Raw genomic sequence first — 26,971 nt, forward strand, 5'->3', positions numbered from 1 at the left:
TTGAGACAGAGTCTCGCTCTGCCACCCAGACTGAGTGCAGTGGCGCGATCTCCACCTCCTGAGTTCAAGCAATTCTCCTGCCTCAGCAGGGATTATAGGCACCTGCCACCACACCTGGCTAATTTTTGTATTTTTACTAAAGACAGGGTTTCACCATGTTGGCCAGGCTGGTCTCAGACTCTTAACCACATGATCTGCCCACCTTGGCTTCCCAAAGTGCTGGGATTACAGGCATGAGCGGCTGTGCCCAGCCCTTTTTGTACTTCTTGAAACATTTTCCAAATATATTCTCACTATATATGTATGAGTCACACTGAGTAAAGATGCTTATCTCAGTATCAAGGAAGATCAAGCAACTTTATAAAGTTACACATCAGGTAATGCTCAGATGCATAAGTAAACACCACCCCCTTTTCCTGGTTCCTATTAGTGAAGATGAGTGACTATGAAATTTTCAGATAAGATTTATGAATATTAAATGAGAACAGAAAGAATAGAAAGTATTTCATCAATCTTAATATAGTTATCATTAATTCATTAATTCAAAAATATATATTAAGTGTCCACCATATGGTCTAAACTACATTACACACTTGGATTGTGATGAAGTGGGATAAAAGAGACCCTGTTCATATGGAGTATATATTAAGCACAAGTCAGAAAAGCCCTCTGAACAGAAGTGAGGCTGAGTTTGAGTTCTAAAGCTTATGTGAAATTTCTTATTTTTCCAACTCACTGAATGCACCATTTTCTCAAACTCTGCACATGCTATTTATTTTTAATATTTTTTCTTTTCTGATTCCAACCCCTTAAATATGTACACCTTATGTTATAAAATAGATATATAAATAACAAATAAAGGCAAAAGAAAATAAATGTTCTATGTTCATCACTGAATACCAGAGTGATTCTAGTGGAGTAAGAGCAGTCTGGACAGATTTCTCAAAAAAAGTTATTAAAAAATGACATACAACAGAAAACTATTCAGCAATAAACAGGAATAAACTACCAATACATGCAATAACATGGGTGAATCTCAAAAGCATTTTATTAAGAAGCTAGACACAAAAGACTATAATACAAGGTTTCATTTGCATGACACTCTGGAAAAAGAATCATTATAGGGAGGGAGAGCCAATCAATGCTTGCCAGTCAATGCTTGCCCTCTGGTGGGTGACAATACAGTGGTTGACCACAAATGGGCAGCATAAAGAAATCTGGGGAAGTGATAAAATTGTTCTGTACCTTTGTTTCAGTGGTGGTAATACAATGCATTTGTCAAAACTTATAAAATGATATGCCAAAGTGAGTAAATTTTATTGTACATAAATGTTTGAAAATTTCTTATATACAATTTTAAAGTATAAAAGCTTATGTTTTATCAAGCTAAAATAAATTATTGCTCTCATCAAAACCATTATGCAATTTCATTTCACAACCCATTATATTTGTACTGTTCAATACAGCAGCTACTAGTTACATATTACAACTTAAAGTTACACTTAAATCAACTAAAATTAAGTACATTTAAAATTCAGTTCCTCCGCTTGCACTAGCAAAATTTCAAGCAATTAATAGCCATGTACGGCTACTAGTTACTAAACAGCAGAGATATAGAAAATATCCACTTCTGCGGGAATTTCTGTTGGATAGTGCTGTGTTTGATACGCTTCTCTAACTTGATTGCATTTACATGGAAATAGTAGATGCCATTAAGGGCTAACCCTAGCCCCACAAAAGGCCTGGACAATCCACCATCAGATCTGCTTGGTCGTAACACTGTACACAATGGGATTGAGCACAGGAGGGAGAAGCAGGTAGATATTGGCCATGAATGTGTGTATTGGTGGTGACAAATGCTTCCCATAGCGATGAATTAGGGTCATACCAATCAGAGGCACACAGAAAAGCAGCGCTGCACAGATGTGAGAGAGGCAAGTGTTGAGGGCCTTGAGCCTCTCTTCCTGGGAAGCAATGTTCAATACTGCCTGGAGGATTAGAATGTAAGAGGCCAAAAGTATCAAGGCATCTAGTACAATGATGAAGATCACAGCCAGCAGGCCATAGATGCTATTGACACTGGTGTCAGCACAGGCAAGCCTCATGGCATCCTGATGGAGGCGGTTGCATGGGAGAGGACACTGGAGTGACAGAAAGGTAACCTTTTGATGAGCAAAGGCACAGGGAGCACAGTCCCCATACTCCGTAGCAGGACTGCTGCTGCAATCTTGCTGATGACACTGTGAGTGAGAATGGTAGCATAGTGCAAAGGAAAGCCGATGGCCACAAAGCGATCAAAGGCCATGGCCACGAGAACACCTGATTCTACTCCCCTAAATGTGTGGATGAAGAACATCTGAATAAGGCAGCCACTAAAAGTTATTGAATGCCAGTTGAACCAGTGAACACTGACCATGGTAGGCATGGAAGACAGTGAAAGGCTGAGGTCAGTGGCAGCTAACATGGCTAGAAAATATCACATGGGCTCATGGAGACTTTGCTCAACTTTGAGGACAACAAGGATGGTGACATTTCCCAAGATCGTGGTGCTGTAAAGAAGACAGAGGGGCAAGGCCATCCATAAGTCTTTTCTCTGGCATTCCTGGAATCCCAGTCAGTGTGAAGAAGTTCTGGTGGTTCTCAGTAGTTTGGCTGAGTGGTGACATAATGGAATCAAGGTTTCTAGGGAAAAAGAGAAGAGCTAATTAAGTCAAATGGACTTCAACTGGAATCAGTAACAATAAGTATTGAGATGGTAGCTGTAAGAGGAAGTAACTTAAATATTATTCGTGCACACCCATGTTCAGTTTGATACAGAAACCAATATCCTCTGCTTCATGAAGCAAGAATGCTGCTACTAAGCACAAAATTTTAAAATATTTAGGAGAAAGAGAAACAAAAAACCTCCAGTCAACATCTGCACATAATAGGGACATATGCAATTCAGAAATATCAAGAAGCTACCTGTCTTGCAGACTGCAATACTAGGGAAGAATTTGGCATTGTGTATTTACATATATAATAAACATTAACACCAATAACCATGAAGAATATAACCACAATCCTAATATGAGGGCGGTTCATAAACACAGATGTGCAGATATAAACATGTGGATGTATATGTGTGCATCTTAGTTGCGATCTTAAATTGTTTTGATTTTCATATGATCATTTCCCTCTTCGGTACTCAATTTCTCAATCCTTTCCCTCTTTGACACTTGTGTGATGTGAGATGGAGGAGGAAAGACACACTTTAAGGAATTTAAAGCTCTGACCTTCTGTATTCCTAAGAGTCTGTGAGTACTAAAGGGATCTGAGCCTGCAGCAAGTGAGGGAGGAAGAAGTCACCTTGGCTCCCAAGGAACTTAAAAAAGACCTACTGTGGTAGGAAGAATAATACCCTCAAAGATGTCCTCATCTGAATCCTTGAAAACTATCGACATGCTACTTTGCATGTCAAAAGGGAATTTCCATATGTAGTTAAAAATTAAGAACCTTGAGATGTAGAGTTTATCCTACATTGTCCAGGTAGGCCAAATCACATCACAGTGGTACTTAGAAATGAATAACCTTTGTCAACCGCAGAGAACCAGAAAGATGGCAGCGTGAGCAGAACTGGACCTGAATTATAGACATTGAAGATGAAGGAAGGGAACCAGAAGACAAGGAATATTAGTGGCCTTTAGAAGATGGAAAGGTAAGTGAACAGAATTTTCCCCTAAGTCTACAGAAAATATTGCAGAAAAGAATGCCTTAAATCTTGGTTTTAGCCCAGTGAGACCCATTTTGGACTTCTGATCTAACAAACTGTTAAAAATGAATATATATTATTTTAAGCCACTAAGTTTGTAGTAACTTCTTATGGCAGCAATAGAAAACAGATACCCAGGAGCCACGTAAGAGTTGCTTTAGTCCCTTTTCAGAAATATCTAAAAGCTTCCCATTGTCATTCTCATTTATTCAGGCCTTTTTCTTCAGAATGTTCTTCCATGCAATTAGATTTCTCTGTCCTAAGGTGCATCTAGAAAGGAATTTTGAGATTTACTTTTCTCTTCATGAAGGAGCAGAATGATCTCCAGTACTTGCAAAGAGTTTTACAACTACTCTATGGTTCAGCCAGATTAAATCCATCCATGGAGAATTTCCCAAAAGACAGGTTCAAACATGGTTCAGATTACTGAAGTCAGTGTCCTGGGTGTTAAAACTCATCTAGAAGTTTTTTCCTGTTTCTCCTTAGAGAAGACCCATTCTCTTCCTTCCATACTCCTATGTGGCCATTCTAATAAACGTCATCTTGAGTTAGCAGCAGCTACATTTCTCACTGTAACTCCAAGTAAGGCCTAGTTACATCTGTGGGGAATCACAGACATTAATGTCTACTACTTGCAGTGAAAAAGATCAGATTAAAATCTTGGTGCCACACAATCAGTTCTCTTCCATTTCAATTTTTTGATGTCGTCTTAAGAACATATATCCAAATGTGCAGCTGAGCTAATCACCTTTTCAGGCCAGTCTAGCCACAGCTGACAGAAGGTTCAGGACTAGAAGAAAGAGTAGTGCTATAGTGGCTCTGAAATTTGTATTTATCATAACCTTTCTGAGAATCCCAGAAAGGGTCTCCCAGTTAAGAATGCATACACACACACACACACACACACACACACACACACACTCCTCCCAACACACCACACACACATATATACAAGCAAAGTTCTGCATAAAAAGTAAGTGAATTCAGATATTTTAGAAAACCATCTATGGACCCAGGTTAAGAACTCTTTAAGAAATTATTTTAAATAAATGAAATAGGAGCCTTGGTCATAGAAAGTAACAAAGCCACTAGACAAAATCCAGAGCTACACACAAAAGACAGAGAGCTCTGGATACTTGCGAATGAACAAGACAGAAAAAAGTCACTCCAAATTTCTCAGTCAGTAGTTTAGTGCAGTACTGTCCAATATGGTAGCCCCTAGACACATGCATCTATTTAAATTTAAATTGATTAAATTAAATTACAATTTCACCTTACTTGTACTAACCATATTTTAAATGTTCAATAGCCACATGTGACTAGTGGCTACTGAATTGGATAAAACTGTTGTAGAATATTTTCATCATTGCAAAAAATTTTATTTGAAACTTCAACAACTGGAGCTGCAGACTGCAGACTTAAAGGATACCAACATCCTTGCTGACTCTTGAAAAATAACAGGTCTGATTGGATATAGGGTCTTTCACTTATATAATAAGTGTCTCTCTTTACCTATATATCTGTCTCTCTTTACCTATATCTCTCTGTCTTTGACTCTGTTTAGGGAAGTTGTAAAGAAAAATCGCTTTAAAAATAAAGGCTCTGGGGTTTGAATCTTAGCTTTATGACTTTTAACAAGTTACTTAATAATCACTGTGCTTAATTCCTCACTTCTTTAAAATAAAAGTAATAGTACCTACCATAGGGTTGTTAAGAGTATGCATTTGGAATATTGATAGAGCACTTAGATAAGCACCAGGAAAATAATAAAGACTCAATAAAGTTCAGATATAACAAATGCCCATGTATTACCTATAAACTTGGTAATGTTTGCTTGACTATAAAAATTAGCTCTCAAAAGATTTGTCATGAAATCTATTTATATAATTCCAAAGTTATGCACCTACTTTAATATATACTATTTATATATGTTGATCAAAGTCTGTATTACCTAAATCTTTCTATCCCTCAGGCAGTTTATGCCAACATTTAATACCACTGGCTTGCCGACAGTGGCTGTTGCAGGGTTCAAGACAGTGGATTCAGTGGATCTGTCTCAACGACTTTGCACCTTATCATTAATGTTTACGGTAAAGGATTTAGTGAAAGCAAGCCTCAGATAAACCAAAGATGAAAAGACAATATACTAGTAGAATTCACATGTAGTAAAAATCAGTAAGAACAAGTAAAGAATAAGAAAATTGATTATGAGTGATGAGCAGCCACAAAAGAAACACTACACTGGCAATCTAAGCACCCTAATCCCAGAGACCAGCACAGACCTTCCAGAATTTGGGACAAGGATAGTAAATGAGGCCCCTGATTACTTAAGATCTCATGAACCAAGGAAAAGTTGATCATGTTTAATTAATTTATTGATAAGTGACTTCAAATTTGTTAAGTTTCTACTAAGTACCAGATGCGTCGTGAGTAATCAGAGGACAAAAAGAAGCATTTTTCTTTTTCCATCCAAGACCTGTTAGCAAAGAACATATGGAAAGCAAGATGAGACACATGAGTGTACTGTATAGCTGGGGTTGAATGAAGGCATGTTTTACAGGTGGGTCCATATATCCAGCTTGTCTCATCAGCTGACTAGCTTAATTCTGTCTAAATAATAGTGGTAGACCATGGAAAGAGTTGAACCTAAACTTTCCTCACAGCAATAGGACAGGAGCTTCTGTGGCTTCAGAAGTATATGTGGGGGTCAAGGTGGAGAAGGAGTGGGCATTGAGAGTCCTTCCCTTCTATGTAGTGTTGAACTTCACTTGCCATACTCTTCCATGCAGGCAGGAAGATGGAAAGGCTGCTCTCTGAGGAACAAGCATGAGCATACTATACTCTTAAAGGATCTGAGCTGCTGAGTAAAAGCTGGCCCTTTGGACTTGTTTCTCGTGGGATTCATAGACTAGTCTCACTAGGATAAGAAACTATCTGCTATTGACCTTGAGCTGGGACTCAGAAGAAGGTACTCAGGGGTGAGTGGGGGAAGGGGACAATGATCTATATGGCTCTTGTTTTACTGACTAGTTTTTGGTAGAATCACATCTCCCCTTGCCACTTACTTCCCACATCTACAGTTAGAAGTGTTAGTTCTATTTTAATGGAAAGGAGAAGAAAATGAAAAACTAATGCTTGCTGAGCATTGTGATCATTCTAGACTCTTTATTGGTATTTAAAAAACACAAGCAATGTAAAAAGCACAAGCTTTGCGTGTTATCCTAGATAGACAATAAAAGGAATAATGGGCAGACATTTTAAAATTATTTTAGTCCTTTAATAATAAACAATCTAATATTTATTGAGTGCTTGTTCATATTCCAGGCTCTGTTCTTAGCCCTTTACATGTCCTATCTCATTTAGAGATACAAAAACCTTAGTGGAAAAGTACTATTATTATTGCTAATGAATGCACTAGAAAAACAAGGGTCAGAGAAGTTGATTAGCTTGTACCAGATCCCAAAACTAAAGCTTAAATATAGGTTCTCTGATCATTGTGCTTTGAAGTTCTGTTTAGTTCTAAAGGAGAAGATCAACATTCAGTCACAGGGGAGATTTCTGCCATTAAATTCAAATTACAGATAAAAGAGTGAACGGGGCTCAACACACAATCTCCTTCACCTCTACCACTCATTGCTGACCTTTACATTTTTCTACGAACTGTCCATACTGCAGTTTCTGCCATTCTGTGACAAGGTCCTCAAAGAAAGCACTTCTCAGGCCTCAGATTTTTCCCCAACTCACCCAAAGCCTGGTCTAGGAGACAAGAGTCTTTTCTGATGTGTCAACCACAGCAGCACCCTTGCCCAGAATTTCCCCTGGAGTGATTCTGTGGAGACATGAGCATGTGACTTCCTGGAGATGCCCCTGGGGAGGAAGGCTACACAGACCCAGGCTTCTGAGCATGCTAGTCTACTTTTATTCCCAGAGGACCTGGTTTTGCCTAATACAGATCTGTGGTAGCAACCCATCCAAACGCAGAATTATTCTCGGTCCTATATGAATGTGCATCACTAACTATATTGAAATACATTTAAACCCTAGTGCTTAATTTTAATAATTCTCTGTCTAAAAGAAAAAGCTGAAAGAAAAATTCACCCTTGTTTCACACACCATTGTGTTATTTTCCCATTCTCTTTTCTGTTTCACAGCAAAGCCTCTCAACATTGTGGTCTACAATCCCTGTCCATACTTCCCATTCTCTCCTCAATTCACTTCAGTGAATGTTCTTTTTCACACCACTGAAACAGTATGTGCAGATGTCACCAATAATCTGCTTATTGCTACACTTAGCAAAAATTCATTGTCTTACTCTCTTGTTTGTTCTTCAGGATTCAATACAGTAGAATATTGCTGCAATGTTGAATTATTTTCCTTTATTGGTTTCTCTGAAATCATGTTTGTTTGATGTTTCCTCCTACTTTAATTTATACTCTTTATTATTCTTTGATTATATGTCTTCTTCCTAGAGCACTAAATGTCAGTTTATCTTTTATTTGATCTTTTTTCCTCTATTTTAACTCCACCCTTTCACTTACTGATACCATCAACTACCATTGCTTTAAATATCATCTACATACTGATTAACTACAAGTGTGTATCTTCAGGCTACAATACTGCCTTGATCTCCAGATCAGTTTCCTACTTGATAACTCCACTGTAATACAAATAGGAAACTGAAAATTAACATGGCAAATACTGTGAAATGAAAACAAAAATAAAATGTTTTCTTTCATCTGCTTAAGGTTAATTTCAGTAAATCACTAACCAAACCACAATTCACCCAGTAACCCAAACTAAAATTCAGGTCTTTTCTCCCTCTCGTACACATATCTAATCCATCACCATGGTACTATTCAGTGATTCACTGTGCCATTTTGATTTTTCTATTAACACATTATTAGCTATATTTTGAGTTATTTTTCTTAGTAATTATTCTAAAAATTATAAAATCCATCTTCACTTTATAACTCTCTAGTTCACATTAATAGTGTCTTAATCACAGTAAAATATTTCAGCTTTTCCACACTGTAGCTCGATTTTATTTTATCCTTTATGAGATTATTTTAATACATATTCCACCTACATGATATAGACCATATAATTCAGTGTCATTATTTATTTAAACAAGTTGTTTTTAAAAACATATTTTAAAGATAATACAATATTTACATAAGCAGTCTTTTCTATTACTCAGTATCTATCATTTTCAGTGTATTTTCTTTTATTATTATTATTATACTTTAAGTTCTAGGGTACATGTGCACAATGTGCAGGTTTGTTACATATGTATATATGTGGCATGTTGGTGTGCCGCACCCATTGTAACTCGTCATTTACATTAGGTGTATCTCCTAATGCTATCCCTCTCTCTCTCCCCACCTGACGACAGGCCCTGGTGTGTGATGTTCCCCACCCTGTGTCCAAGTGTTCTCATTGTTCATAGGACATTCTCATTGTCCTATGAGTGAGAACATGTGGTGTTTGGTTCTCTGTCCTTGCAATAGGTTGCTCACAATGATGGTTTCCAGCTTCATCCATGTCCTTACAAATGACATGAACTCATCCTTTTTTATGGCTGCATAGTATTCCATGGTATATATGTGCCACATTTTCTTAATCCAGTCTGTCATTGATGGACATTTGAGTTGGTTCCAAGTCTTTGCTATTGTGAATAGTGCCACAATAAACATATGTGTGCATGTGTCTTTATAGCAGAATGATTTATAATCCTTTGTGTATAGACCCAGTAATGGGATGGTTGGGTCAAATGGTATTTCTAGTTCTAGATCCTTGAGGAATCACCACACTGTGAGACAATCACATTGTCTTTCACAATGGTTGAACTAGTTTACAGTCCCACCAACACTGTAAAATTGTTCCTATTTCTCCACATCCTCTCCAGCGCCCGTTGTTTCCACTTTTTAATGATCACCATTCTAACTGGTATGAGATGGTATCTCATTGTGGTTTTCATTTGCATTTCTCTGATGGCCAGTGAAAATGAGCATTTTTTCATGTGTCTGTTGGCTGCATAAATAAATGTCTTCTTTTGAGAAGTGTCTATTCATATCCTTCACCTACTTTTTGATGGGGTTGTTTGATTTTTTTCCTGTAAATTTGTTTAAGTTCTTTGTAGATTCTGGATATTAGTCCTTTGTCAGATGGGTAGATTGCAAAAATTGTCTCCCATTCTGTAGGTTGCCTGTTCACTCTGACGGCAGTTCCTTTTGCTGTACAGAAGCTCTTTAGTTTAATTAGATCCCAGTTGTCAATTTTGGCCTTTGTTGCCATTGCTTTTGGTGTTTTAGTCATGAAGTCCTTGCCCATGCCTATATTCAAAATGGTATTGCCTAGGTTTTCTTGTAAGGTTGTTATGGTTTTAGGTCTAACATTTAAGTCTTTGACCCATCTTGAATTAATTTTTGTATAAGGTGTAAAAAGGGATCCAGTTTCAGCTTTCTACATATGGCTAGCCAGTTTTCCCCACACCATTTATTAAATAGGGAATCCTTTTCTCATTTCTTGTTTTTGTCGGGTTTGTCAAAGATCAGATGGCTGTAGATGTGTGGGATTATTTCTGAGGGCTCTGTTCTGTTTCATTGGTCTATATCTCTGTTTTGGCACAAGTACCATGCTGTTTTGGTTACTGTAGCCTTGTAGTATAGTTTGAAGTCAGGTGGTATGATGCCTCCAGCTTTGTTCTTTTGGATTAGGATTGTCTTGGCAATGTGGGCTCTTTTTGGTTCCATATGAACTTTAAAGTAGTCTTTTCCAATTCTGTGAAGAAAGTCATTGGTAGCTTAATGGGGATGACATTTAATCTATAAATTACCTTGGGCAGAATGGCCATTTTCACGATATTAATTCTTCCCATCCATGAGAATGGAATGTTCTTCCATTTGTTTGTGTACTCTTTCATTTTGTTGAGCAGTGATTTGTAGTTCTCCTTGAAGAGGTCCTTCACATCCCTTGTAAGTTGGATTCCTAGGTATTTTATTCTCTTTGAAGCAATTTTGAATGGGAGTTCATTCATGATTTGGCTCTTGGTTTGTCTGTTATTAGTGTATAACAATGCTAGTGTCTTTTGTACATTGGTTTTGTATCCTGAGACTTTGCTGAAGTTGCTTATCAGCTTAAGGAGATTTTGGGCTGAGATGATGGGGTATTCTAAATATACAATCATGTCATCTGCAAACAGGGACAATTTGACTTCCTCTTTTCCTAGTTGAATACCCTTTATTTCTTTCTCTTGCCTGATTGCCCTAGCCAGAACTTCCAACACTATGTTGAATAGGAGTGGTGAGAGAGGGCATCTCTGTCTTGTGCCAGTTTTCAAAGGGAGTCTTCCAGTTTTTGCTCATTCAGTATGATATTGGCTGTGGGTTTGTCATAAATAGCTCTTAGTATTTTGAGATATGCCCCATCAACACCTAGTTTATTGAGAGTTTAGCATGAAGGGCTGTTGAATTTTCTCGAAGGCCTTTTCTACATCTATTGAGATAATCATGTGGTTTTTGTCTTTGATTCTGTTTATATGATGGATTAGGTTTATTGACTTGAGTATGTTCAACCAGCCTTGCATCCCAGGGATGAAGCCAACTTGATCATGGTGAATAAGCTTTTTGATGTGCTGCTGGATTCAGTTTGCCAGTATTTTATTGAGGATTTTTGCATTGATGTTCATCAGGGATATTGGTCCAAAATTCTCTTTTTTTGTTATATCTCTGCCAGACTTTGGTATCAGGATGATGCTGGCCTCATTAAATGAGTTAGGGAGGAATTTTCTCTTTTTCTATTGATTGGAATAGTTTCAAAAGGAATGGTATAAGTGATCTTTGTACCTCTGGTAGAATTCAGCTGTGAATCTGTCTGGTCCTGGACTTTTTTTGGTTGGTAGGCTATTAATTATTGCCTTAATTTCAAAGTCTGTTTTTGGTCTATTCAGGGATTCCACTTCTTCCTGGTTTAGTCTTGGGTGGGTGTATATGTCCAGGGATTCATCCATTTCTTCTACGTTTTCTAGGTCATTTGCATAGAGGTGTTTATAGTATTCTCTGATGGTAGTTTGTATTTCTGTGGGATCAGTAGTGATATCCTCTTTATCATTTTTTATTGCGTCTATTTGATTCTTCTCTCTTTTCTTCTTTATTAGTCTTGCTAGCAGTCTATCAATTTTGTTGATATTTTCAAAAAACCAGTTCCTGGATTCACTGATTTTTTTGAAGGGTTTTTTGTGTCTCTATCTCCTTCAGTTCTGCTCTGATCTTAGTTATTTCTTGCTTTCTGCTAGTTTTTGAATGTGTTTGCTTTTGCTTCTCTAGTTCTTTTAATTGTGATGTTAGGGTGTCAATTTTAGATCTTTCCTGCTTTCTCTTGTGGGCATTTAGTGCTATCAATTTCCCTCAACACACTGCTTTAAATGTGTCCCAGAGATTCTGGTATGTTGTGTCTTTGTTCTCATTGGTTTCAAAGAACATCTTTATTTCTGCCTTCATTTCGTTATGTACCCTGTAGTCAGTCATTCAGGAGCAGATTGTTCAGTTTCCATGTAGTTGAGTGGTTTTGACTGAGTTTCTTAATCCTGAGTTCTAGTTTGATTGCACTGTGGTCTGTGAGATAGTTTGTTATAGTTTCTGTTCTTTTACATTTGCTAAAGAGTGCTTTACTTCCAACTATGGTCAATTTTGGAATAAGTGCTATGAGGTACTGAGAAGAATGTATATTCTGTTGATTTGGGGTGGAGAGTTCTGTAGATGTCTATTAGGTCTGCTTGGTGCAAAGCTGAGTTCAAGTCCTGGATATCCTTGTTAACTTTCTGTCTCGTTGATCTGTATAATGTTGACAGTGGGGTGTTACTTAGTCTCCCACTATTATTGTGTGGGAGTCTAAGTCTCTTTTTCAGAATCAAATAGACCCTCTTTGTAGGTCTCTAAGGACTTGCTTTATGAATCTGGGTGCTTCTGTATTGAGTGCATATATATTTAGGATAGTTAGCTCTTCTTGTTGAATTGATCCCTTTACCATTATGTAATGGCCTTCTTTGTCTCTTTTGATCTTTGTTGGTTTAAAGTCTGTTTTATCAGCGACTAGGATTGCAACTCCTGCTTTTCTTGTTTTCCATTTCCTTGGTAGATCTTCCTCCATTCCTTTATTTTGAGCCTATGTGTGTCTCTGCACGTGAGATGGGTCTCCTGAAGACAGCAAACTGATGGGTCTTGACTCTTTATCCAGTTTGCCGGTCTGTGTCTTTTAATTGGATCATTTAGCCGATCTACATTTAAGGTTAATATTGTTATGTGTGAATTTGATCCTGTTATTATGATGTTAGCTGGTTATTTTGCTTGTTAGTTGATGCAGTTTCTTCCCAGCATGATGGTCTTTACAATTTGCGTTTTTTTTGTAGTGACTGGTACTGGTTGTTCCTTTCCATGTTTAGTGCTTCCTTCAGGAGCTCTTACAAGTCAGGCCTGGTGGTGACAAAATCTCTCAGCATTTCCTTGTCTGTAAAGGATTTTATTTCTCCTTCACTTATGAAGCTGTGCTAACAGTGAGTGAGGCTCCGTGGGCATGTAACCCTGCAAGCCAGGCACAGGATATAATCTCCTGGTGTTGTTTGCTAAGACTGTTGGAAAAGCACAGTATCAGGGTGGTAGTTTTCTGATTTTCCTGGTACCATCTGTCATGGCTTCCCTTGGCTAGGAAAGGGAATTCCCCAACCCCTTGCTCTTCCTGGGTGAGGTGATGCCCTGCCCTGTTTCAACTCACACTCTTTGGGCTACACCCACTGTCCAACAAGCCCCAGTGAGATGAACCCAGTACCTCAGTTGGAAATGCAGAAATCACCTGTCTTCTGCATTGCTCACGCTGGAAGCTGTAGACTGGAGCTGTTCCTATTCAGCCATCCTGGAAACTCCTCCAGTGTTCTTTATTTCTTCCTTGGATTTAATTAATGTCTGGTGTCATTTCTACTCACCATGAAGACGTCCCTTAACATTTCTTGGTTTCTCGTAGGGTAGATTTTCTAGCAATAAAGTCTTTAGGCTTGTATTTATTAGGGAATTTATTTATTCTACCTTTGTTTTTGAAGAATAATTTCCCTGAATACAGAGTTCTTGAGGGTTTTTGTTTCTCTCAGAACTTTATAAATGTCAATCCAATGCCTTCTAGCCTCTGGTTGTTTTTTTTTGTTTGTTTGTTTGTTTGTTTGTTTTTTCCAGATGAAATATCATGCATTGATTCAATCTTGTTAACCTTGTACTTGGTGAGTCATTTTTCTTTTGCTGTTATCAGTCTTGGTATTTCAGCAGTTTTATTGTGATTTACCTATGTGTTAATATCTTTACACGTATTCCAATTTAGTTTTCTTGAACTTACTTAACCTGTAGACTAATGTATTTGTTATTCAATCTAGAACAGTTTTAAAGTTATATTTGCAAGCATTGATTCTGTCACTTTCATTTTTTCTTCAGGAACTTCAATTACACAAATTTGGTATGCTGATATTGTCCCACAAATGTCTGAAACTCTATTTATTTGTCTTAAATATTTTTCTACATATTATTTGGATTTGATGTTTTCTATTTACTTATCTTCATGTTTATAGATTCTTACTTCTACCATCTTAAATCAGCTATTGAGTCTATCTAGTAATTTTTAAAAAAATTTTTTGGTTCATTGTAATTTTCAACTCAAATTTCTATTAACTTTTTAAATGCATTCTTTTTCTTTATAGATATTATGTATTTGTTCAATCACTATCATCACATTTATTTTAATTATTTTAATATAATTTTTAATGGTCTCAACACATTTATAATACACTATTGGAATTATTTGTTTGCTAAAATCAATATATGGGCCTTTTCCAAGTAAAATTCTACTGATTGTTATACTTGCTTTAATTTTCAACTTTTATTTTAAGTTCAGGGGTATATGTGTAGGATGTGCATGTTTGTTACATAGGTAAATGTGTGCCTTGGTGGTTTGCTGCACAGATCACCCTATCACCCAGGTATTAAGCCCAGCATCCATTAGCTATTCTTCCTGATGCTACGCCTCCTCACACACCCTTCTCTCCAACACACCTGAGTGTGTGTTGTTCCCACTATAAGTCCATGTGTTCTCATCATTCAGCTCCCACTTATAAGTAAAAACAAGTGTGGTTTTTTTTTTTTTTCTATTTCTGGATAGTTTGCTAAGGATAATGTCCTCCGGCTCCATCCATGTCCTTCGAAAGGACATGATTTCATTCCTTTTTATGGCTCCATAGTATTACATGGTGTATCTATAGCACATTTTCTTTAACCAGTCTATCAATAATAGGTATTTAGGTTGACTTCATGTCTTTGCTATTGTGACTAGTGCTGCAATGAACATGCACATGCATGTGCCTTTACAATAGAATGATTTTTATTCTTTTAGGTATATACTCAGTAATGGGATTTCTTGGTCAAATGGTATTTCTTCCTCTAGGTCTTTGAGTAAATGCCGTAACTTCTTCCACAATGGTTGAACTAATTTATACTCCCACTAAGAGTGTAAAAGTGTTCCTTTTTCTTCCCAACCTTGCCAGCATCTTTTGTTTTTTGACTTTTCAGTAATAACCATACTGATTAGTGTAAGACAGCATCTTGGCCGGGCATGGCGGCTCACATCTGTAATCCCAGAACTTTGGGAGGTCAAGGTGGGGGCAGATCATGAGGTCAGGAGTTTGAAACCAGCTTGGCCAACTACTAAAAATACAAAAATTAGCCAGGCATGATGGCACACACCTGTAACCCCAGCTACTCAGGAGGCTGAGGCAGGAGAATCGCTTGAACCCAGGAGGTGGAGGTTGCAGTGAGCCCAGATCACATCACTGCACTCTAGCTTGGGCAACAGAGTGAGACTCCATTAAAAAAAAAAGAAAGAAAGAAAAAGGACAGCATCTCATTGTGGTTTTGATTTGCAGTCCTCTAATGATCAGTGATGTTGAACTTTTGGTCATATGTTTGTTGGTCACATGTATGTCTTCTTTTGAGACATGTCTGTTCATGTCCTTTGCTCACTTTTTAATGGGGTTTTTTTTTCTTGTAAATTTGTTTAAATTCCTTATAGATATTAGATATCAGATGCATAGATTGCAAAAGTTTTGTCCTTTTCTTCATGTTGTCTATTTTCTCTGTTGATAGTTTCTTTTGCTGTGCAGAAGCTCTTTACTTTAATTATTTCCCGTTGGTCAATTTTTGGTTTTGTTGCAATTGCTTTTGGCATCTTTGTCATGAAATCGCTCCCCGTGCCTATGTCCTGAATGGTATTGCCTAGGTTTTCTTCTGGGATTTTTAAATTTTGGGTTTTACATTTAAGTCTTTAGTTCATCTTGAGTTGATTTTTGTGTATGGTGTAAGGAAAAGGTCCAGTTTCAGTTTTCTGCCTGTGGCTAGCCAGTTCCCCCAGCACCATTTGTTAAATAGGGAATCATTTCCCCATTACTTATTTTTCCATGTTCTCCCTGTGAAATGTCCTGATGACTCCTGCTTACAAGCTCAGGAGCAAATGTCAAAGATCAGATGGTTGCAGGTGTGTAATCTTCTTTCTGGGTTTTCTGTTCTTTTCCATTGGTCCATATGTCTGTTACTGTACCTGTACCATGCTATTTTGGTTACTGTAGCCTTGTAATATAGTTTGAAGTCAGGTGGCATAATGTCTCCAATTTTTTTCTTTTTGCTTAGGATTGCCTTGGCTATTCAGGCTCTTTTTTGGTTCCATATGAATTTTAAAATAGTTTTTATAATTCTGTGAAGAATGCCAATAGTAGTTTAATGGGAATGGCATTGAATCTATAAATTGCTTTGGGCAGTATGACCATTTTCATGATATTGATTCTTCTAATCCATGAGCATGAAATGTTTTCTCATTTGCTTGTGTTTTCTTGTTTCCTCGAAAGTCTCATAGGTTTTTGTTATCAACCAGGTATCATGTATATAATAGAAACCTTAGATTCTTAATTGCTTTAAGAGATTTGTTGTGTTTTTAAATTCTTTTGTTTATTTTTAGTAACTTGTATGAGTTTAAACTGAAATTTGTCTTCTCAAAATAAATCTCTTGCAATAATTGTTGCCACTGATCATTTCAGATCACTCATATTTCACATTATTACACTAAGTGTAACCACTGATTACTTCCAGATCATTTTATTTGTATTCCACTTTCTTAGCCTGGCTTCCTACGAATTGCCCATGAGTATACACATCTTGGTGGTATGCCAATATTGAGGCAGAAATTGCTGTTAAAACCCTTCAGTCAGAAACACTTGCACTGATTGATTTGAGTGGTGTGTGTAGCATACATTTAATATTCAACCAGTTTTCAAGTCTCTCTTTGCTTTCTCATGCCAGAAAGCTCTCTAGAGTTTCTCTCACATGTTTGAAAACTTTCTCACAAAGCCAGAGATATATGGAGAGCCCTGCCATAACAATAATTTCCAGGTTCTCCCTGTAAAATGTCCCGATGACTACTAAAACTGGATGGTGCTTGTTTATTTCGAACTGAGTTTTCCAGTCTTAGTTAACCAAGTTTTGCTTTTTCCTTTCTACCTGAAGTTGAGTCTGCACTGTCTGGCAGCACAACTGCTGGTTTGTCAACCACTCCCAACCTGGTAAAACTACTGCTGAAACAATTACTCCTCTTATTCCTCCTACTCCTCTGTCAGAGGAAGAAGAAGAGCAAGGAAGAAGGAAGAAGAAGGAGAAGGAGAAGGAGAAGGAGAAGGAGAAGGAGAAGGAGGAGGAGGAGGAGGAGAAGAAGAAGAAGAAGAAGAAGAAGAAGAAGAAGAAGAAGAAGAAGAAGAAGAAGAAGAAGAAGAAGAAGAAGAAGAAGAAGAAGAAGAAAAAGAAGAGGAGGAAGAAGAAGAAGAAGAAGAAGAAGAAGAAGAAGAAGAAGAAGAAGAAGAAGAAGAAGAAGAAGAAGAAGAAGAAGAAGAAGAAGAAGAAGAGCAGGAAGGAGGAGGAGGAGGAGGAGGAGGAAGAGGAGGAGGAGGAGAGGGAAAGGGAGGGGGAGGGGGAGGCGGAGGAAGAAGAAGAAGGAAAAGAATAATAATTTGACAATGGCAGGAGAGTGGTATTTTGGCCTGAAGTTGTAAAGGCTTTTGAGAATGAATGTTTCTCAACATGTTGCCTGTTTTAGTTTTCATAGAGTCAAATTTTTTGAAGTTTTTTTTTGGTTCATATATTCCCCCTTTTTGAGCAAAGAGGATTCATTAGTTCTACTTCAGAGGAAATTTCCCTTCCTAATAATTATTTTTCATGCTTTAGAGTGTTTTGCATTAAAATTAAACAAAGAAATTAGACAAATACTGGCTAATTTCTTTTTCCTAATGAAAAAGGAAACCAGATCTCTGATGCTAGTAGAGATAATCAAGCAGAGGAAAAAATAAAGTGTCATAATTTGGAAGCAATGAAAGAATATGTGAGGCCTTTGGCAATTAATTTATAATTTTATTAATAAATAAATTTAAAATGAGAATAGTCAATATGCTTATATGACTTCCATTAGGCCTATTTGGTTGTATAAATGCTGATGGGAAGGAGGAGGAATAGCTGGACTTCACCAGTAGAACTCATTTAATAATAGCTAACAAGGAATGCTGAATGAATGAGTAGTTAAATAACTTTCCCTAAGTCTAACGAGCTGACAAAATTAAAACTGTAAATTAAAACACGGTATATAAGACTCATGAACTCTGTTCTTTTTATTATATTTAACCATTTTAGATATGAATAGGAAGACCTTTCATGGATTAAGCTCCCGATAATAGGAAATTACTGGGATAATATAGGAGTCTTTCTGAAGTTCATTCTAGCAGTGGCATTAGTTTCTGTGACATGGAGGAGTCAAGGCCTGATACCTTCAGGGAAGTTCAAGCCACCAGTTTAACACTCAGGGGGAGTTGCATCAAGCATTTTGTGTGTTTTTAGTTCTATCCCCAACAGTATTTCAGACAGAAATATTCACAATTTTTTATTAAAAATATATTGACACACATTATAAAGCCCTAGCTCTTAATGTTTATAGCATGCATTGTCTCTTTTCGGTTGTAGTACACAGTGGGGAAGAAATGGGTTTAGAAATTAAAAATAAATGAATAGCCTTCGGCCATATAATCTCAATCATGCCTAAACTAAAGCATCACCACAAGAACTGTTTATATGGGACTTTCGTTTTCTGCTGTGATTATGTGAATATGCCTGTGATGGAAAATAAATGAGATCAAAAGGGCATAAAGATGTGATAGAAAGGATCTGTGAACAATTTAAGGCCTGACCACACAGAGGCACAGACTAGAGAAACCAGCTGTTCTTGTATTTTTAAGAATTACCTCATTAATGCAAAACATCCTTACAGAGAAATACATTAAATTAAATGCAAGAAATTATACATGAGGTATTGGAATAACAATTCAGAAAACCAAAGAAGTTCAGCAAATTCAAAGAACATTTTTTTAGATGCTCCTGATAGGCAGAGTCCAGACAATCATTCTATCCATTCCAAACAACAGTAAACTCCAGCTCTGTTTCATGGCAAATTGCAACACTATGTCATCATTGAGACTGAGACTGGCTTTGGAGTGAGAAGACCTCAACTGAAATTGGGCTGGAACTGTAAATCTTACTTAGTGATTAAACATGATTCAAATCAGTGTGTGTTTGCGCATGCATACACATGCAATTGTGTGCATGTACGTGAGTTCACACCTGGCTAAGACTATGCAAATAAAATTAAAATGAAGAAAAATTTTGCATAAATGTTGACTGAATAGAGGACAGTTTGACAGATAAAGGAAGGGTTTAGAATCCTTAGGGAAATTAGGAAGGTATAGCTCAAGTGGCACTGCATAACACCCTTCATGGGAGTTCTTTCAGAGAAGTTGTGAAATTCTTGGAGAATCTTGATGACTCTAGACATCAACAGAGGTTTGAGCAGTCTTATAAGGGCCTCTACATGCTAGTCTCAGGAAAGGAAAGAAACTAAATTAGTTCTGAACCATAGCACCAGGTTGATAAAGGTAATAAATTAATCTTAAAAGATTTTTTCCATGTCCTCTACATAGCAAGCTCTGTGTAAGATTATTTAGGACATTTTTAAATTAAATCCTCACAAAGATTCTAGAGAGGAATGTGATAAGGACAGATGAGAATAGTGTATAGAGTGTAATGTGGTGGTAGAAAGCAAAGATGGAAAGAAAAGGTAAAATGCAGGTGTTGTTATTAGGAGTAAAAGAAGAAGACATACACTATGGGGAGGACGTAGTGCAAGGCTAGGCATAAAATAAAGATGGAATGGAAGAATGTATAAGAATTTCATTGGGAGATAGAGAAAGGAGGTGTCTGGAAATTAAAGAAGATTAAAAGAATGAATATGAAGAATGGAGATAAGAATGAAAAAAAGAAGATGAGGGTGAAACACTGATTCAGGTAAGGAAAATCAGAGTCAAAAACATAGGGATAAACAAGAATCAACTATTTGCATGGAAGAACAGGGTTTCAGCAGGTCCTCAGGACTTCAGGAATGTTAAAGATTTTTCAAGTAGGTCCCAAGAAAAACCACTAGTAGGGATGAACCAGCTGGTCGTTCCCACCTGAAAACCACAAGAATGGCTGGGGATACAGAACAGCAGGCCCAAACAAGTGAAGGCTCTCACTTAACATTTAAAGTAAAACAAAACCCCTCCTCAGAGTGCAGGCAGAAGGTTAGGCAGGCATCACAAAGTGCTTTGTTTAGATCTCACCATTGTGATTTCTGGGAGGGAGGGGCCCAAATTTTGTTAGAAAGACACAACACAACAAGTATGAGTGGACTACACTACCTTTCAAAAATTCTTCTGTGTCTAAGATACCCAAATCTGTAAAATAACTTATTAGCAGTCACGTTTTTCTAACAGAAAATCCTCATCCTAGAGCAAAGAAACGAGGCAGAAAAGGTAGGGAAACTACTTGTTCTTACACGCCTGATCTCATTCCTACTTCAGAGCTCCCAGACGAGATTTTGAAATGTTTTTCGCTCTTCTCGCAAGTACCTAGGCGAGAACAAAGACACCATAGTACCTCTCACAGACTCCCAATTTTAAGTTTTTGTCTGTGGTCTCTTAGAAAAATAGATTTTTCTCTTTGTTGAAAATTTTTAATTCATCTGCAGGAGATCAGAACAGAGTTTGAGGGATTATAAGACTTCTCTTCTGAAAGAAGATTGACGTTCAGTCATCCATATTCACCCATTCATTGTTTTATGTCTTAATTGCACTAACATGGAAAAAATTAACAATGCCTTGCATATGCTCAATGAGGTGATGAACCATAAAACAGTCCTTTACATTAGGAAATTTTAACTTCTAGTAGGAGAGATGGACATTAAACAAATACATACACAATGTTTAACTATACTCACTGATAAGAAGGAAGAGCCCAAAAATATGAAAACAACATATGAGGAAACCTTAAGCTACTATGGATATTTGGAATCGGCATAATTGGGAAGGATAGCTAGGCTTTGCTTAGGCAAAGAAGAGCTTCACGAGGGGTGAAGAAAAACATAAAGACCTGGAAAGAATTCATGGAGAAACGCTATATCAGGAAGTATCTCACTGGGACCCAGGAACTTAAAGACTGCAAATTTGGCTGGATTAAAGAGACTGAAGGGGAGAGTAAATGGTGTGAGTCGGTGCTAGAGAGGTAGGTAGGGGTTGAATCTCGCTTTACATTGAGGGCTAAGATAAGGATTTAGAGTTTTGTTCTAAGTACATCGAGAACCCTTAAAGGAGTTTTATTTGAAATAAATAAATGAGATTTATATTTGTTCTAAAAAAGTCTAGTGTAACTGCCGAATGAAGAATGTATTAGAAAGGGGCATTCATGGATACAGAAAGATCAGCTAGGGAGCCTGAAAGAACTGGGCTAAGTATTACCTTATACCTTATATGTGGTTGTTTATGAGCCAATAAGCTTTATTTTCTTCTAGCTATCTTAAAATGAGACTATGGAAATTATAAATTGTTTAAATTTCTAAAGATTAAATGTTAAATAGAATAATTTCATCCAATAATGTGTCTATTTGCATATGTAATTCATTACAATTATCCTTACAATAGATATCCAGGATACATACTCTCTCTCTCTCTCTCTCTGTCTCTCTCTCTCTCTCTCTCTCTATATATATATACACACACACACACGAACATATTAGATTTAAAAAAGGCAAAAACTGCAATTACTTTTGCACCAACCTAGTATATTTATGTGTATGTGTATATAGAAGTATATATGTGTATACTTGGAAGCTGTATGTATCTATATGTATATGTATCTATATACATATAGATTCATATATAGAGAGATATATACATATATGTATATACATATATATACATATATATAAAATATCCTCATACATCCTCATACACATGGATTTATGTGGATGTAGGTTCTGATGACAGTGGGATTGTATATAGTCGTGGGTGTGTTGTGATGGTATTGTGAGGTTTTTTAGTGGGGTTTTAAAAAATTATTTAGCAATATGCTCTATGTTATTAAGACCTTGGTTACGTCTACTTCTTTTCTGCTAAACCTTGAAAACTATATGAGGAGGATATATCAAAGGAGACAGCAAAATTCTTTACAGTCTAAACACTGGATGTTTACTCTTGTTTCCATTTTTCAAATAAAGAAATTTATTCCAAGAGAAGGGAGGTAATCACATGTGACTGTGTAGGAAGGAAAAAGACAAAGTGTTACAAGTATCATTTAAAAGTTGTTTTTTAACTTTATTCTTTCCTCTGCTATTCTACCTATGTATTCATAAAGCCATTGTTCTGTCCATATGAGAATATATATTCTATTTAGGAGCTGCGAACCAAGTGGAAGAGTCTAGCCCCACCGATGGTGAGAACAACATGATGAACTTGAATGCATCATATGCCAACCGCCATAGTTTCATCTTGACAGGTATCCCAGCAATGCCAGACAAGAACTCATGATTGGCCTTTCCCCTGGGATTTCTCTACACACTTACACTCCTGGGAAATGGTACCATCCTAGCTATCATCAAGGTGGAGCCGAGTCTCCATGAGCCCATGTACTACTTCCTCTCTATCTTGGCTCTCACTGACGTTAGTCTCTCCATGTCCACCTTGTCCTCCACACTCAGCATATTCTGGTTTAATGCCCCTGAGATTGTTTTTGATGCATGCATCATGCAGATGTTCTTCATCCATGTATTTGGAATAGCATAACCAGGAGTCCTAGTGTCCACGGCCTTTGACAGATTTGTGGCCATCTGAAACCCATTACACTATGCTTCCATCCTCACTCACAGTGTTATTGGAAAGATTGGAATAGCTGTCCTCATCCGGGCAATCTGTGTGGTCTTCCCTGTGCCCTTCCTTATAAAGCATCTACCCTTCTGCCATTCCAATGTCTTGTCGCATTCATATCATCTTCACCAAGATATGATGTGGCTAGCTTGTGCCAGCACCCGTGTCAACAGCCTCTGTGGCTTCATGGTCGTCATCTTCACACTGGGGATCGATGCCCTCCTCATTCTAATGTCTTATGTACTCATTCTGAAGACTGTGCTGGGCATTGCCTCCAAAGGTGAAAGGCTCACAACCCTCAGCACCTGCCTCTCTCACATGTCTGCCGTGTTCCTCTTCTATGTTCCTTTCATTGGTGCCTCCATGATTCACAGATATGGAGAACATTTATCACCAGTAGTGCACATGCTCATGGCCAATATATACCTACTGCTCCCCGCTGTGCTAAACCCCATTGCCTACAGTGTGAAGACCAAGCAGATTCGAAGAAGGATCATTCAAGTGTTCCAGAGGAGAAAAAATAGGGTCTAGTAGAATAGAATCATGTGTAAGAAGTAGAGTAAGTATCCACTGGAAGAATTAATTATTTAATTTTCCACAGTTACAGTGCATCAAATTTTGTACATCTGGGGAAATGCAGGAATGGGTAAGGCTTGGGTGAAGATACATAACAGGTCATTTTTGTTCTGTATATACCGTATTTTGGAATGTGTGCATTTTGACTTATGGTATCACAAAATCTAAATCTAATTCATTAAGTAGCTTCACACTTTTCTTTGACACTGGAGATGAGCATCAGTGAGAACAAATTATCACATTCATCTAGATAACACTTATGTATGCTTATTCATAAAATATTAAGTTATATTTTACCCTTGGTTATCAATTTAATAATAATTACAGTAAGAAAGATTCAAGAAGTCCTATAGCAAGACCAAAGGTCTTGGTATCTGATATATATATTTTTCTTAGAGTAAGGAAAAGTGTTATAGGATCAAAAATTTATCTTTATGTTTAGGCAGTTATTGGTAATGGATATCTGTGATGAAATAAAAGTGGGCATATCTGTGGTTCCTTGATGCATACTTTTTTCCCTTTCTATGGCATCACTTTTTTACATATTTATCATAGTTCTAGTTTCTTGCCACATACTTAGTAGACTAATAGGTGTTCTGCCTTTGCTTTTTTGACTCAGCATAAATGACATTAATTTTGCTGTGTACTAGAGGATGCAGTAAAATTTTACTGAGTAAAGTTATTCCTGGGTTTTGTGTAAGGCAAGTGAAGATTCTCAGCATAGAGAAATTTAAAAATTGAAGGTACACAAATGTGGGTATATGTGCAATATGTCTGTGCAGTGAGTCTAGTACATGCTTTAGGAATTGTGTTAATCATTATACAACAAAGTTGCTAGAGTGATTACTTATTCATTCAATAGATATTCATTGAACACTGATGAAATGCCAGTCATGATGCTAGACCCTGGAGATACAGGGGAAAATACAGCAATTTTCTGCTCAAACTTTGGATGATTTTTCTGTAGAAAAAGATGCATACAGACAATTACAAGGCAATTACCTATTACACTGTAATATCACATTTAATTTGTTAATATGAAAATATGCTAGCAGATTTTATAGAGCATATCAGTAAATTTCCCCAACAACTTTGGGAAAAAGCATTAATCAACATTTACATGTGAGAGAAATGGGACTTAGAGTCATTGAGTAACTATTCAAGGTCATACAGTTTCCAAGTGACAGAGCTAGATTCAAAATATGTGATTGTATTGTTTGGCCCAAATGAATTGCATTTCTAATTTTTTACAAGTCTATCTCTCCGTACAAAATCGTAAGGACTGAGTTCAGTGTTAGGCTTTGTGTCTTCTCCATGCCCTGCGTGGGTGCTCAATATGTTCTTCCTGCTCAAAAAAAAAAAAAAAAAAAAAAAAAAAAAAAAATCCTACTTTTGAGAAAAATCCTACTTTTGAGTAGAACGTTTTCTGTGTTTCAGACCCCTTTTCAATAGATCTGTGCACTCAAGTACCCCTGCCAAGGAGGAATTTATAAATATACAGGCTTCCTTGTGTACACATAAATGCTTTCTCTGTGTTGGGATGTAGGCATGCCTGATCATTGATTGCTGCCTTATTCTGAGAAGAGAGGAAATGGAGACAAACTTGATGGAGTAAGGAAGGGCAGAAACTTCTCTAGTCACACACTGAGGAAAGGCCTGAGCTGGGACTCCTGGGAGATGCCAGGTCTCCTGCTTCTGCAGTGCTTCTCCTCCTTTGCTACACCTAAGGCAATCTCAGCCCTATTGTCCAGGAACCTTGGGAAAAGGATAATACCTCAGGGCTAATTTCTTCTGTAGCTGTTACTAGACAAGTTGCCATTGTCGATGAGCCAACTGCTCAGTGAGAGCAAGAGCTCCCAGAGAAGCAATACTGGGGCTTACTCACTTTTAAAAATGCTATGTGAGACCTCTTTAGAACACAATATTCATCATTCACGTATTTCTTCATGTAACAAATGAACTTGTCCTATTAATACTTATGCCATTACAGGCCACTAAGTGCTGGGCATGCAGTAGTAAGAGTGATTTAGTGGACACATTTAAAACAACTTCAATTAATTATGAAATTTTTTTAAAAATATGGCTGTTGAGGGCTAGTAAAACAGAAGACACATTAAAGAGTTCCTTGAAGTTCCTGAAGAAATGAATGAATGGATGAATTTTCCCCATGCCTTGTGCTATTCAATAAAACTATCTTCATAAAGTTGATAACTCAAACCACCATCCCAGTTGGTCCACAGCCTATGTGACCACATGTTAGGCTTCTCTATTCCTTTCCCAGAGCAACATTTACCCCTCCTGGAACAGACTTTCCCTTCCTAATGTCTTGTCCATACCTTCCTGCTGCAGAGACCGTGCGCTATGATTGCCCTGTTTCTGGTGCCAAGAGAACTCCTGCTGCAAATCTGGCTTAAACATCCACCGAGCCCTTTCTACTCAGTCAGGAAACCAATTAACATGGGGAGATAGAGTGAGAAGGTATCCAGCTTCTCTTTCTTCCCTGTAGGCCTTGGTCCTTTTTTCAAAGCATGAGATTTCAAATGGAGCTGGCACATTCAAGAAGCAGAAATTGGCACAAGTAAAATTTATCTTTTATTCTCTCCCTACGGAACAGTTTTCTGCAACTTCAGGGGCATCATTAAATTGAATGACAATGTGAATTCCTCCTCAGAGTTATGTAGTCCACAACCTTTTGCTTACACATTTCTTTAAGACTTTTACCTGATTTCTTAGAGAGACTCAATTCCCACCTAGTGGCTCTGTTTATTTACTTATGTGTTTACTGTTTTCCCACCTTTTGAGTTTTTCTATTTTCTGGCTCAGAAAGAAACCCAAAGTTGCTACTTGGATTCCTTGGTTTCTGTTTCCTCATCTACAAGGTATATTTGGATGAGCTCATTTACATATTATACATGTCTTTCATGATGGCCACACTTAGGATAGACACATGGAGAACTGAAAACCACAAACTGAGAGCCCAGCCTCATCTGGGGTAGAGACGAAGTAAAGGGAAGGGCCATGCTCTGCAAAATCAGGCAGCACATTGCCTGGGCCTTTCTTTCCTTCCCTCTCTGGCTTTCAAACCTCTGACCTCAGTAGACAGAGTAGGAAGAGCCAGTGACTTCAGGATTTGTAGGCCAAAATTAAACATTAAAATTTTTAATGTCAAGGTGGGATAACAGGACCTCACACTCCTGCTGCCTTCAGCCTAGTCATTTTCTTGGGGAGATTTGGGCCATAGGCCTACCCACACAGCATAAACGCCAACAATAATATAAAGCAAACATTATCTGAGACAA

At 37.4% G+C, this 26,971-nt stretch overlaps 1 protein-coding gene and 2 pseudogenes across 2 annotated transcripts in view; 1 reads left to right on the plus strand and 2 right to left on the minus strand.

Annotated features, from left to right (window-relative positions):
* The window catches only part of MMP26 (matrix metallopeptidase 26), a 368,531-nt gene that overhangs the window by 119,547 nt on the left and 222,013 nt on the right, over window positions 1-26,971 (minus strand). The window lies entirely within an intron of this gene.
* LOC100427552 (olfactory receptor 51H1-like) lies at window positions 1,758-2,666 on the minus strand (annotated as a pseudogene).
* On the plus strand, window positions 22,677-23,627 carry LOC100427638 (olfactory receptor 51H1-like; annotated as a pseudogene).

This window comes from Macaca mulatta, chromosome 14 (assembly GCF_049350105.2).
Source record: "Macaca mulatta isolate MMU2019108-1 chromosome 14, T2T-MMU8v2.0, whole genome shotgun sequence".
Lineage (NCBI taxonomy): Eukaryota > Metazoa > Chordata > Mammalia > Primates > Cercopithecidae > Macaca > Macaca mulatta.